This window comes from Perna viridis, chromosome 11 (genome assembly GCF_037379345.1).
Source record: "Perna viridis isolate PV_CMFRI_1.1 ecotype Kerala chromosome 11, ASM3737934v1, whole genome shotgun sequence".
Classification (NCBI taxonomy): Eukaryota; Metazoa; Mollusca; class Bivalvia; order Mytilida; family Mytilidae; genus Perna; species Perna viridis.
Window position 1 is genome coordinate 17,696,172 of NC_142455.1, and position 11,334 is coordinate 17,707,505.

Sequence of the window (11,334 nt, forward strand, 5' to 3'; positions counted from 1 at the left end):
CGATCGATTGCTTCTCCGGGTGAGAAGCACCAATGAAAATTGATTTGACATAAAATATCTGGTAAGGTAAACAATGATACGAGTAACCGATAGTTGTAAGATGTCACAAATGATTCAATATGACCAAAAATGATAACTGTAGATTCTGTTTAGAGTCTTTAGGGAAAAATAACCCAAAACGTTATGTGTACGTAGCCATTTTGTAAGTTATATCGAAGAGTTTCTAATACGAGTGATTTGATTGGATTTTGGATCCGGGTTAAATTTAGATAACTCACTAGATGGCACTGGACGATACCCGCTAAATATGAATGAGTGATGTCAGGGGTGTGAGGGAGCGAGGTTGGACTCAAAACCCTGAAGATGTGTATATCATGTTAAAACAGTATTTTGGTTTTGAGAATTATATAGCTGAAATCAAAAACTTTGAACTAAGAAAATCTATTATTAAATTACATATTTCAGCTTATCAGCTCATAAACTTATGATCGAGATGGGTCGATACTCTAACGTTCCTAGAAATGAACGTTTTTGTAACAAATGCCAGGTAAATGCTATAGAAGATGAAACTCATTTTTTGATGGTGTGTGAAAATTCTTCTAATGATAGAAAGGTTCTTTTTTGAGATGGTTGAAAACGAAGTTTCAAATCTTAATTTTTTTAGATAATGAACAAAACTTTATTTATCTTCTTACTTCTGAAAACCAGAAAATACTTAGTGCAGTTGGAAAATTTATTTGCAGCAATGTGTAATATACAATTGTAACTGTATTATGTAATTGTAATTTTCTAACGAATCATTGCTCTTTTCCTCTTTGTATGTATACTATACTCATGTAGCCCACTGTGGACCCTTAATTGGCAATAAAATATGTTCTATTTTCTATGTTCTAGATAGATCGTTATGGTGTATCCATCAGCACCATGAAAACTGATTTATTCAACGGGTCATAGTTTTCCTTCCTTCGTTTGTCTACCCCGCACTTGACTTTTTATGAGCAACTCGGCGGGTGTTTCTAGAAAAGTAGAGGACGCTTACCCTACCGGTGCCCCTGGTCCATGCTCCCAGTTTTTAGTGGAGTCCGAGTTGCTTATTTACTTTTGTTACTTTGTATGTATGATTTTAGTTACTTTATGTTCTTTGTTGTGTATGTCTGTTTTCCATGTCTGGTCTTTTGTCCCTGGATTACATTCTTTTGATTGCCGCTATAACCTTGGTTCTCTTGATTACTCTTTCTATATTGCTGAGGTCCCACATAGCATAACGTAGACTTATTCATTACTCCACAAGGAGTCTGGGGGTAGTAACTTATTAAGTGTTGCTAAGTTCTATACGCATTACGCCATACCTGTTTTACATAACATACTGCATCTATATATTATACATAATAAAGCTGGTATGTTTGGTTGCGATACTGAATAAAAAACGTTCCTGCATTCATGATGTTTTGTAGATATAAACACGGAGATGAAGAGCTAGAGGATCTTCTTTATCACATGCACAATATATTCTCTGGACCAGGCTTTATGTCCATAACGTCATTATATCATATCCTGAACATCTTCTATGTAAGTACATCAGGCGCGGATCCAAGGACTGGCGTGTCGGGCGTACGCTCCCTCTAAATTTGTAAGAAATAAAAATTTTCACAAGTTTCACCCAATAATATTTTTTGCCTTGCTTTGCTCGGCATTTGATTCAATTAACGCCCCCTAAACTTAAATCCTGGATCCGCCCCTGTATATAGGCGTCAATCATATTATATGCATCCTTGGTCACTTATCTGTATAGGGTTAGAGGTCCGCTATCCGTGAACTTACTTTATGTTGCTCTTTAATATTTCTTAGTTTGAATAGTTTTTAGCAGTGTTAAATGCAAACAACTACATGTAAATTAAAACATTGCATTTATATTATCAGTTGCTGATATTATATTCTAATATGACGTGCTTCAAAGCTATGTAGACAACACTCATGCTAAAGATTTGATAAACAAATGAACAGCATTTCGTGCAACACATAGGCTGCGTCTGGTAAAATGTATGAAGAAACTAGTTCTGTTAGAATCGAAATAAATCACGGAAACTTCATTTTATCATTGTTTTACCACGGGCTGGTTATTTATATCGTTACTTAACCCTTCGTTATCGCTCGGAGTAAAGCAATGCGATATAAATGGCAAGTCCATGGTAAAACAATAACAAAATGGAGTTTCCGTGATTTATTTGTTATCGCTCATTAATGATTGAACTTCTAGTTTTAAGCAATACTGATTCTCTACTTTCACTTTCTGAAGAAGTACTATGTTACGTACATTTGTACTTATCTTGAACACAGTAATCAGGTTGCTTCTGCATTTCACTTTTACGAACTTTTTCTATACTCATTCCGTTGTTTTCATTGCAACAGGGTGACTCTATTGCTAAAAGGAGAGATGGATTTAGAGCTATAAAAATCTACATTGACCAACAAATTGCGGAGCATAGAAAATTATTTGACAAAGACAATATTCGGGACTTTGTTGACTATTTCCTGGAGGCAGAACAAAACGAAAGTGAAAGTACGTAGAAGATTTGTTTGTTTCTTTTGTAACTTCGATTATTAATTTTTATTTATTTCAATTCCCAAGTTTGTCTGTAGGGATGTATACATATGACCACATGTTCTTCTTCGTCCCATTCGCCGCTTTCACATACAAATAATCGAATCGATTGATAATTAAATAATCGCTATTAGAATTCATTTTTTTTACATAAAAATTAGTTCAGGTTAAATATGTGTTCGATTCACAAAGGTTCAAATAACCTTTAAATTGATAAAAAGGGGATTCCAACCAAATAATTTCCGGTTTTGGTATTATTCACTGTTAGGTTTAGATAGACTTCACTTTATTTATTTAAGACAAATTGTTTTACCTATACATAATCATCTTTTTTCTTGTTTTACCTATACATAATCATCTTTTTTTTCTTGTTTTACCTATACATAATCATCATTTCTTCCTTAATTCAGCCAATTCATTGTTTAATTCCATTGTTGATTTGTTTGCGGCGGGGACTGATACGACATCCACTACGTTAAACTGGTCCATTCTTTACATGATGGAATACCCGGATGTACAACAGAAATGTCAAGAAGAAATTTCGAAGGTTCGTCTGCTGGCGTCAATCATTATGTTTACTAATAGGTTAATTAATTGGAAAGAGTGAATAACCAAAATATTATCACGAGTGCCGAAGAACGCCTAGATTTAACGAGTGTGCGGAACTACTTCCGGGCACGGGTAAAATTCTCAAGCGTTCTTGGCACGAGTGATCATATTTCGGTTATTCACGATACCCAATTGATTGTCCTATTTCTTATATAGACTTTTTCATAATTCATCGATATTTTCAACATAAATTTTAAATTGGCGGATTGATATCTAAGTTGTGACGTTTTGGAGGGAGAAAGTGCGAGAGTGAAATTACCGAATTTATTTCACAATGTAAATTATGGAATTTATTACACTTGGAACATTCGATAAAACACAGCTATCTATATAACAATGTCCGTTCCATAACTACCGTAAGGAAAATCTGATTAGGAATATTTTCACAATTTATATCAATATTATTTGATAGCTTATATACAATATTGAAAAAGTACAAAGATAATATTGAATATTTTTTTTAATTTATGTTTAAATTATAATCATATCATTCGAATTTGGCTTGATATCATTTCCACATACTAGTAAATGATTTTTTCTCTGTGTAGGTTGTAGGTTCTGGAAGAAATGCACGATTATCAGACAGACGAAATATGCCATATGTTGAAACTACCTAGATGGGGGCCCAAAGATTAGCAAATACAGGTAATTAGAAACCCAAATCATTCCATCAATAATATTATAGTTACTTACGTTTTCTTTTTCCGTAGATATGGAGATTGTTAAGAACACTTAAAAGAGATATCGATCTCAATCGTTAGCCTCGGACGGTATCTCCTAAATTGCACAATAAAACATGATACTAGATACACTAAATAGCCATAATTGTATTGTACATTGACATGTTAATTTAAAGCTACACTTTGGTACAGTGTACATGTTCAGGGTTATATGATGGCATTATGTATACTCAATGTCTCATATGCTGTTACAACTATACAATCCGGTATGGACTAATTGAAAGAATATTCTCGTAATTTTTAAGATACCAATATGAGATCAAGTTCAAGTTTTTATTTCACTCTAGAGAGATTACACTGTAACAAGAGGCATACATATATATTACATAAACAATACAATGGCGAACTTCAAACAAACATATAATACATAAACTGTACATACATATTGTTCACAACAATCTTCCTTATAGGTATGAAATTATTTTTCGTATAAAAATGGCCAAATTATTCAAAACTCTTACATTACAAAGTGAAAGCATACCTTTCATTTTTTCATAGCTTGAATTTGTTATAAAATATTGAGGTATGTATTTAATTCTTAACTGTTTAATTTCTACATGTGGACAAATAAACAGATAATGGAATTCATTTCCAATGGATTCAGTTTCACACAGATGACACAAACGATTTTCTTTTGGAATACCATTCCAACGACCACACTCGACTGGAAATTTCACATTTGAACATCTTATTGTACTCATAAAAATTCTTCTGTTCAATTTTAACAAATATTTTTCTAGACAAAAATCATTTTTTAAATAATGCATAAAACTGTCGTCTAGATGAGTTGTCAATGTCGCTATGCCACTTTTGGATAAACGGATCACATAATATTTGTTTCACACATATTTTTACATCAAAACTACTCAATACACATTGACTATTCCATACATAGCTTAAACCTGTATCATCTCATATTGACTTTAAATAATTGACCCAATTTGAGTTACACATTCCTGTTTGATGCATATTATACAACAATTGATACATAATACTTGATAATTTTGTTTCATTTGTCAGTAGTCTAGACCAAAAATTCAACATTCGTAACTGAATAAAAATCTCTAAAGGAAATCTACCTGTTTCACCGTATGTCATAAAGTTGGGTGTACTCGACCTGATAGATAATACTCTTTTAAGAAAGCCAAGTTGAACTTTTTCCAAAATATCTATATTTTCAAAACCCCAGATCTCACATGAATATAATAAAATCGGTGTAATCAATGAATCAAATAATTTAAGCTGCAGATCAATGGGTATCGAAATATTTCTAATTTTTCTGTACAAAGCAAACAGAGCTTTTTGTGCTTGTTCAACTAGTTTCTTTTTTGCTAATGTAAATCTACCATTATAATTAACAAGTACACCAAGATATGAATAAGAATTCCCTATTTCTAAATTTGAACCATATAATTCAAAATTGAATACATTTCTATTTTTCCTTTTCGAAAATATCAATACCTTTGATTTGTCAGTATTAACTGACAATTTCCATTGAGAACAAAAATCTTCAAAAACTTTAAGACAAATTTGTCAATCTTCCGCAGATTGAGCTAACAGTATAGTATCGTCCGCGTAAAGTAACACAAAAATTGATATGAAGACTCCTAGATGGTCCTGGCATTTTTCTGAGGCTTTTTGAAGGCCTGTAATATTATTGGCATTCAAAAAGTCTTCCAAATCTGAGAGAAAAATAGAAAATAAGAAAGGCGATAAATTTTCGCCTTGTCATACTCCAAGATCACACGAAAAAAATCCAGATATATCACCCCCTTGCTTAACACATGACTTAATGCTATTATACATACTATAAATCACATTAAGTATTTTACCACTAACACCCTTTTGTACCAATTTTTGCCATAACCCAAGTCTCCATACCGTATCGAATGCTTTTTTAAAATCTATGAAGGCACAGTATAATTTTTTACCAAATGACATATATAGTTCAGTCAAAACATGCAAACGGAAAATGTTATCAAGAGTTGAGTATCCCTTCCTAAAGCCTGCTTGTGCGTCAGGAATAACGTCAAATAAATCAGCATATTTTGCCAATCTGTTGTTTAAAACAGCAGTAAAAATTTGCCCATTGACGATACCAGGGTTATACCTCTATATGAATCTGGATTCAGGGGATCACCCTTGTTTTTATAAATAGGTAAAATGATTCCCAGAGTCCAAATTTTAGGAACAACACCGGTATTTAGTATTTTGTTGAAAAGCTTTATATACAAGGGTAAAAATAAATGTATCGAAGACTGAATATACTCATTCACTATCATATCATATCCCGGTGCTTTCCCGTTTTTCATATTTTTTACGGCTTTCAAAATCTCATCTTCTGTAATATTGCCGTTTAGTATATCATTAATAACATCATCATTACAATCTGGAATGTCGAAATCTTTATCGGATTCGACATCTTCGGCGGCAATATTAAGATTTTTAAAATACTCATATAACTCATCAATAGATATCTTTGATTGACTATCGGCTGATCCATTTATCTTGTTAAGTATTTTCCATAATTCTCTCGGTTCTGATTCGGACGTGGCACGCAAATCGTTTTCGAGCTTAAATTGGTACTCTTGATAACATTTATTCATTTGAACTCTATATGCTTTCGCAGCGCATTTTAATTCTCGACGACTGTCATCGTTTTTCAAGCGATTATATTTTTTCTTCGCTTTGTGAAATTCATTACGTTTTTCATGACATTGACCATCAAACCACGGTTGATCAATTTTTCTTTGAGTATTCGAATAAACAGTCCTAGTACTAAACGTATCTACAGCTGAATCTAGGTACAATTTATTCAAATCTTCTACAAAAGTATCTAGATCGGTTTGAAACGAAATACTGTTTACATCAAATTCATCAATCCGATCAGTAAGTTCATCTACATGTAATAATAAGCTATTTTCAACACTGTCAACAAATTGATTTTTCTTGTCACTAATCCAACGGACAGGTTTACTAACACCCACCGTTGGACCTTTGTCATGCAAATCATTTGTTGTCAAAATAGAAAATGTGACATGTAATCGACAATGAACGTCAGAGATCAATGGATCAAAATCTACCACTTGAAGTTCTGTTATAAAGGGAAATAAATCTGGCGAAACAATAAGATAATCAACAATGCTAGTTTCACTACATGTAACTTTACCTATACCTGCATCATCACAAATTCTACCATTTGCTATAAAAATACTATTATTTTTGCAAAAATGTAACATTTTATAATCATAATTACTACATCGACCTCTATCTTCACTACTTCTATCCACAGGTATGCCCTTTTCTTGCAGCTTTTGAAATTCATACAAATAGTTATGCACATCATTTATTTCATCAATATTCAAAAACCTCATTAAATTGTCATCAGGTACAACATAATCAGCCAGTGTACTAGATCTGGCATTAAAATCACCAATCAGTGCTCTAACAGTACTTTCAGTTTTTAATGACAAAAGTTCTGCTTCAATTTGGTCAAAAGACTCCTGTGAAGAATGTTTAGAGTTTTCTGGGGGAATATAAATGCACCCCAAAAGTAAATGTTTTTGTTTAATAATATGTTCAATGTTAACCCATAGCACAAATTCACAATCAGCATCTTGAAAATTAAGTATATTTTTTAACTTCTCTTTGATAATAACAGTAATACCTCCTGATTTTTTTGAAAATTGTTTTCTACACTTCGAAAAACTACTATACCCTTCTGGTAAATTCAACACATCTAAATTATCAATTTTTGATTCAGTACATATAAAAATGTCATAATTTATTATAATATCATTGAATGCTTTGAATAACAATTTATTCTTTATACTACAAACATTTAGACATGAGATTTTAAGATTGTCAGAGGATTGATCAAAAACAAACTGTCCCCTTGTTGGCCTGTCCTATGTGGAACCGTTTTGAACATCTCCACCTTGCGGGTGTGTTGGGAAATGGTCCATAGGAGCTTGCATGTTTTCATTGTTCACACGTCTACCGTTAAATGTATCCCTGCTGTACTGATGACCTTGTGTTCGCATTTGCTGCACATCCTCGGGATAAATTCTTTGACCATTTACATAAAGTTTATCTTCTTTAAACTTAACTTTTTTCCCCATCCTTTGTCCGCTTTTAAACACTGGCCACAAAATATTCCGTCTCTCCATAATTTCGTTCGGGAATTGCTCGTAGACACTATATGGAGAGTCTTTAAGTTTACCAGGGGCTGTTTTTAAAACGCGGTCTCTATCCTTACGCCTTTTGAATTTCGCAACAATGGTATGAGGTTTACGATCACGTCTTGGTCTGAGCCTGAGCACAACATGAAACCTGATTTCATCATCAATACCCAGTTTTTCTTTAATAAATTTTTGTAATACGTTTTCAGTGTTGATGTTGTCAGGATCATTTCTTTCGCTCTCGTGCTCCTCAACACCCCCAAACAAAAGATTTTCCCTCATTGAATGAGATTGAACATCAACTAGCCGTTCCCTCAACTCGTCATTTTCATACTTCATTTGGTCTCGTTGCCGCTCGACCATATTCAGCCTTTGTGTAATATTTGTAGTGTTTATTTCTGATCCTGCTGCCCTGTTTTCTAATTGCTTTATGTCACTTTTTACTTGCAGTATTTCAGTCTCAATATGTGAAAATCCGTTTTCAATTGCACCGAGTCTTCTGTCTATAGACGGCAAGGCTTCAAGGTTACCCAAAAGAGCAGGGATAGAATCGATTTTATTCAATTTCGTATATATGTCACTTAGAACTGCTTCTAATGGTAGACTGTTTGTGTTGAAATTTTGGGGGGAGGGTTGATCAGAGAATATCAAACGTTGTGGAATCGGTATTTGGTTTAATGCTGGAGTGTTACATGGTACATTATATTGTGTATTGTCATATAAAAATCTATCTATCTATCTATCTATCTATCGAGTTTCCAACAGGTGTATTACAATTGACATCCTTTGTGTTATTGTTTACTAAATTGTGTTCAGGCATTTTGGACAAAGAAAACAAAATAGAGTCCGATTAAATGTAAATAACTTCAACTACCTTTTGTGTATCTTCAATCCAAATATTATGCTACAATCCATAATCAATATAAATTAGTCCTACACTATTATATAGCCATGTAAATCCCCAAAACACTATAAATACATAGAAAATTTTCGGAGCCCATAACTCACGTCCGAATAGTCCGCCATTGCGCCTGCTAATCCAATCGATCGAATCACAGTATGAATTCTACTCTTCTTAACCTCATGTTCTTTTAAACCTTAAGAAAGAACTTGACACAGAGAAACCCTAAATATTTAAGATGTCAACTACTGTATGGTCTATAGGTTGATGAGCACATTCGTCCTACTCGTTTTTTTGGGTTTGTTTGTTTGTTTTGTTTGTTTTTCCTATATTTGTCTTTTGTTGTTGTTGTTTTGATTGAGTGCGTTTTTATGTGATTGTGTGTAAACGTTTTGTTCCATTGTATTGTACGGTCTGTATGTTTTGTGTTCCTGTTGTCGTATTGAAAGATTCCCTCTCGCTTGCCACTTCGTTATTACTGCTGTTTTTTTAACCAGGTCTATACTATAAATTCTTACCAGTAAAATTTGGAAAATGTATTATACAGTTAAATTTTCAGGAGATGAGAGGTTGAATAGTCCCTTCCTGGTTTATTAATGATGCCTGTTACATATAAGAGATATGAAACAAGTACTACTCTCAGAGCTTTCCGATTTCACGGTTTTACTGAAAAGGACCTTAGTTGACATAGAGTTTCTGGAAAGGATGTAGTGTTAGAACAATAATAAATATAATGATTGAATGATTTTGTATCATACAAACTTATACAATGATAAAATGTAGGCGATCTCGAAAATATAGCCGGTCGACTAAAGCATTATAAAAATCGACTGTTGAAATTAGAAAGTAAACTGTTATAGGAAGATTCTGCAGTGGAACAGTATGGACATACGGACATAGATAAAATCAAAACAAATGGATTTAAACGATAATTCAGCTCAAGAACTAGAAGATATCTCATGTCGTATCAAGGGCAATTTGATCAAGCATTTTCATACATATAAACGTGCATTAACAGGGGCGGGTCCAGGTAAGGGCGTAATGGGCGTACGCCCCCCCTTTAAAAAAAAAAAAAAAAACAAAAAAAAAAAAACAAAAAAAAAAAAAAAACTATCGTTATAATCTGCTAGTATTGTATTGAATGATGGCAATTTATCATATTCATTAATTAAACACATACTCTGATTTCTTTTTATACTGATTCCCCAATTTGATGGGTCATCATCAACCGTAAAATTTCGTTTCTCGGAGTCCGGCGTGTTCGACTCTGCGATTAGTATCCATTGTTGTTGATGTGATAAAGAATTCGCAAAGATGTCGATGTCAAAAACAAAACGTCAAAAGACCTTAAAATCGTATCAAGGTGTCTTGGACACCTTTTTTAAACAACCAAAACGGTAAGTAAATCAGTATAATACATGAATTTTGGTTGTTTTGTGTGACACTAACTCGGCATAAAAAATGTCACACCCTGACACTTTAACTATAAAATATACATGCTCCAAGTCAGGAACCGTTACATTAGTGCAATTCTCTATTATTTTATGTTTTTAAGCCAAAAAAGGTCCAAAAATTTTTTTATTCTACGCCCCCCTTTCAAATATCCTGGACACGCCCCTGATTAAATAATTATACATGCTTCAATCCAGTCATTTTCTACAATGGTTTAAGGAGGTAAAACAATAACAAAAATCTGTTTTATTGTTATAATGTAGGTTTCTAAAATTAAGCCAGGTTCACAGATACCATTTCGAAATATTGCAGTTGAGTTTGTGAATATAATTTGGAATCGACCATTAAACGGAAAATCTTATTCTGATTCGGTACTGGTTAATGTCATAAAACTTACTCAGACCATTATTATGCACCCGACTAATACTTCGACTTTCAAAAGGTATGGCAATAAAAATGAGGTCTACGATACTTGTCTTTGATTAAAAAATACCAATCATTTTGTCATTAATATAAAAAAAATACCCATCCTAATAAGATTGAAAATAGTGATATGCTATTTCAAGGAGTAACCTTTCATCAGCATCATTAAATGCAAAAACATCACTTTCGTTTTCTTGTTCATATTACTAGTGCTTTAGTTTTTTAGTGTGGCATCCTTTTCCCCTCATTTTTAGTTTTTAGTGTGGCATCCTTTTCCCCTTATCTTTAGTTTTTAGTGTGGCATTCATTTCCCCTTATCTTAAGGTTTCATGTATAGCCTTTATTCCGGTTCGTAACATTGTGTATGCAGACCATCTCTGTGTTTAAATCATGTTTGTTTTATCTTAACCTATTTGGACCACTGCT